At 43.3% G+C, this 3667-nt stretch overlaps 1 long non-coding RNA gene across 1 annotated transcript in view; it reads right to left on the bottom strand.

The window, feature by feature from the left end:
- Positions 1-606: 606 nt before the first annotated feature.
- Positions 607-3667, bottom strand: part of LOC108533277 (uncharacterized) — a 14714-nt gene continuing 11653 nt past the window's right edge. Inside the window, exon 3 of the long non-coding RNA XR_001886693.1 lies at positions 607-1037. This is a non-coding gene — a long non-coding RNA (uncharacterized LOC108533277). The remainder of the gene's footprint in view (positions 1038-3667) is intronic.

Genomic DNA, 3667 nt, shown 5'->3' with positions numbered 1-3667 from the left:
GTCTTTATTATCAAGCAAGAAATATGCTGTTTGCAAAGGAAATTATTATAAATAATAATATCTTTTTTTACATGACATTGAAATGAGATCTAGTAAATGTATCTGTTAGTAAGGAAAAGACCAAAGCAATGCTGGGCAGTGACGTCAAAGTAACATAATACTGAAATCTACTTGACATTCTCTGATAATATACCACAATAGCCTGTAATTTCCTACAGATTAATATGCCAAGAAGATGCCAGTTACTTATTGAAATGTAAAATTCAGATGATTTCACTGGTTTGTGGAGGGAGCTTATGCACATGGGTATATATACATGTGGCTGCTTTCTCTCTTATTTTACAGAAGTCCATTGTGGGTTTTTTTGTTTGTTTGGTTGTTTGTTTGTTTGAGACGGAGTCTCGCTCTGTCGCCCAAGCTGGAGTGCAGTGGCATGATCTCTGCTCACTGCAACCTCCGCCTCCTGGGTTCAAGCGATTCTCCTGCCTCACCCTCCTAAGTAGCTGGGATTACAGGCATGTGCCAACACACCTGGCTAATTTTTTTGTATTTTTAGTAGAGATGGGGTTTCACCATGTTGGCCAGGCTGTTCTCAAACTCCTAACCTCATGATCTGCCTTCCTCGACCTCCCAAAGTACTGGGATTACAGGCTTGAGCCACCATGCCCAGCCTTCATTGTGATTATTAATTTACAAGCTGTCATCACACTGTCATCAGAAACATTTATTAAGTCTCCAAATTGCAAAGTATGTTTTGTCTTTGTAACTTTGTTTATTTACCTTTCTCCCAACTAAATGGTGAGCAGTTTACACAGGTGCTCAACAAATGTATTTCAATGAATGTCTACAAGAGGTTAATTTGAATTTTTAAAAACAAATTACACAGCACAATAGAAGCATAATAAAAGTATAACAACAATAAGGAACCTATAAGAAGGCATTGAAGTTGCTGCCCAGAAAGTCAGGTTCCCGTTTCAGTTTTGCTTCTTGGTTGTTTGACATTGGGCAGGTCTCCATTCTTGCATCTATTTCCTCATCTGAAAAATAGAATAACTCATGTTTGCTCTACTTACCCAGGAGACTACTGTAAGAATCAAATGAGTCCATCAATTTTAAGGTGTTTTACAAACAAAGTATTTTGCTGATGTTATTATTTCTTTTTGTTGTTGTTGTTTTGAGACGGAGTCTCACTCTGTTGCCCAGGCTGGAGTGCAGTGGTGCCATCTCAGCTCACTGCAACCTCTGCCTCCCGGCTGAAATGATTATCCTGCCTCAGCCTCCCAAGTATCTGGGACTACAGGCGCCCACCACCACACCGAGCTAATTTTTGTGTTTTCAGTAGAGACAGGGTTTCGCCATGTTGTCCAGACTGGCCTCGAACTCCTGGCCTCAGGTGATCCACCTGCCTCAGCTTCCCAAAGTGCTGAGATTACAGGTGTGAGCCACCGTGCCCGGCCTGCTATTATTATTTCAACAGAAAAATTATTTTAGAAGTGGCATGCATTTTCCTAGGATGCAAAACATGATTGGGGAAACAGACTCAAGAATTCCAAACCTGGGCCGACGGAGGCCAGGGAAGCCACCTCTCATCTCTTTGGTCTTGAAGTAGTCTAGAAGTAATCTACTCCTGGTCTCTGCTGTTTATTATTTGAGCCTCATTTTTTTTTTTTTTTTTTTTTTTGAGACGAATCTTACTCCGTTGCCTAGGCGAGAGTGCAATGGCACGATCTCAGCTCACTGCAACCTCCACCTCCCAGGTTGAAGTGATTTTCCTGCCTCAGCCTCCTGAGTAGCTGGGATAACAGGCACCCGCCACCATGCCCAGCTCATTTTTGTATTTTTACTAGAGACGGGGTTTCACCGTGTTGGCCAGGCTGGTCTTGAACTTCTGACCTCAGGTGATCCACCCATCTCAGCCTCCCAAAGTGCTGGGATTAGAGGCATGAGACATGGCACCTGGATCTGTTTTTTTTTGTTTTTTTTTGTTGTTGTTGTTGTTGTTTGAGGCAAGGTCTCTCACTCTTGCCCAGGCTGGAGTGCAGTGGTGTGATCTCAGCTCACTGCAATCTCTGCCTCCTGGGCTCAAGGAATTCTCCTGCGTCAGCCTCATGAGTAGCTGGGACTACATGCATGCACCACCACACCTGACTAACTTTCATATTTTTGGTAGAGACGGGGTTTCACATGTTGGTCAGGCTGGTCTTGAACTCCTGACCTCAAGTGATCCTCCTGCCTCAGCCTCCCAAAATGCTGGGATTACAGGTATGAGCCACCGTGCCTGGCCCTCAGTTTCTTTATATCATTCTCTCTGAGCCTCATTTATGTTATCTGTAGCATGGTGATAAAATGTACTTTGCCGCAGAAGGTTTGCTGGGGGTTCAAATTAGATGATTGTTGCTAAGGTCTCTTTAACAGCCATAAAGTACTATACAAATGTAAAGAAATTTTGTATGAATTCCCTGAAGGTGATGAACTTTCAGATATAGTTTCAGTAAAGCACAAAGGCTGAGAGTATGGGAGGTTAACATTGGCAGTCACATCCTAGGAAAGAGTAGAACATTTTGGTATCTATTATCTTGGGTTGGATTACACATTGCCTTAGAAACTCCATTCTGACAAGGCCTTGCAAAAAAGTAAAATGAAACATAGGCCCTTTCACATACATTGACTCAATAAATCTTCCCAACACTGTGCCAAGTGGGAATTATGATGCCCATTTGACTGATGGGGAACTGAAGCTTGGAGATGTTGAAACTTACCCAAAATTATGCAACTGGCAAATGGCTGCATAATCTTGGGTAAAACTAATTTCTCCAGCTCCAGCAGAAAAGTTAAGAGCATGCTTACATGAAAAGGAAGAGCTGGCCGGGCACGGTGGCTCATGCCTGTGATCCCAACACTTTGGGAGGCCGAGGCGAGCGAATCACCTGAAGTCGGGAGCTTAAGACCAGCCTGACCAGCATGGAGAAACCCCATCTCTACTAAAAATGCAAAAAAATAAAATAAAATAAAATAAAATAAAATAAATTATCCAGGCGTGGTGGCGCATGCCTGTAACTCGGAAGGCTGAGGCAGGAGAGTCATTTGAACCCAGGAGGCGGAGGTTGCAGTGAGCCAAGATCACACCGTTGCACTCCAGCCTGGGCAACAAGAACGAAACTCCATCTCAAAAAAAAAAAAAGAAAAGAAAAGGAAGAGCTAGTCAGGGGTGGCCTTAAACAAATGGCCCATTTCTCATTCCTTCCTGACACAACTTTCTACTCAAGCCAGCAAACCTCTTCTTTTCTTTCACAAATACTTCACAAATAGTCTTTTCTCTTCTTCTTCTTTTTTTTTTTTTTTTTTTTTTTTTTGAGACGGAGTCGCGCTCTGTTGCCCAGGCTGGAGTGCAGTGTCACAATCTCAGTTCATTGTAACCTCCACCTCCCGGGTTCAAGCAGTTCTCCTGCCTCAGCCTCCCAAGCAGCTGGGATTACAGGCACATGCCACCATGCCCAGCTAATTTTGGTATTTTTAGTAGAGACAGGGTTTCACCATGTTGGCCAGGCTAGTCTCGAACTCCTGACCTTGTGATCCACCTGTCTTGGCCTCCCAACGTGCTGGGATTACAGGCCTGAGCCACTGTGCCCGGCCAATACTTCATATTTCTTTTTTTTTTTTTTTTTTT

The sequence above is a fragment of the Rhinopithecus bieti genome, unplaced genomic scaffold, assembly GCF_001698545.2.
Source record: "Rhinopithecus bieti isolate Rb0 unplaced genomic scaffold, ASM169854v2 scaffold_10548, whole genome shotgun sequence".
Taxonomy (NCBI): domain Eukaryota; kingdom Metazoa; phylum Chordata; class Mammalia; order Primates; family Cercopithecidae; genus Rhinopithecus; species Rhinopithecus bieti.
The sequence above is the reverse complement of the archived record's forward strand: the minus strand, read 5'-3'. Positions and strand labels throughout refer to the sequence as shown.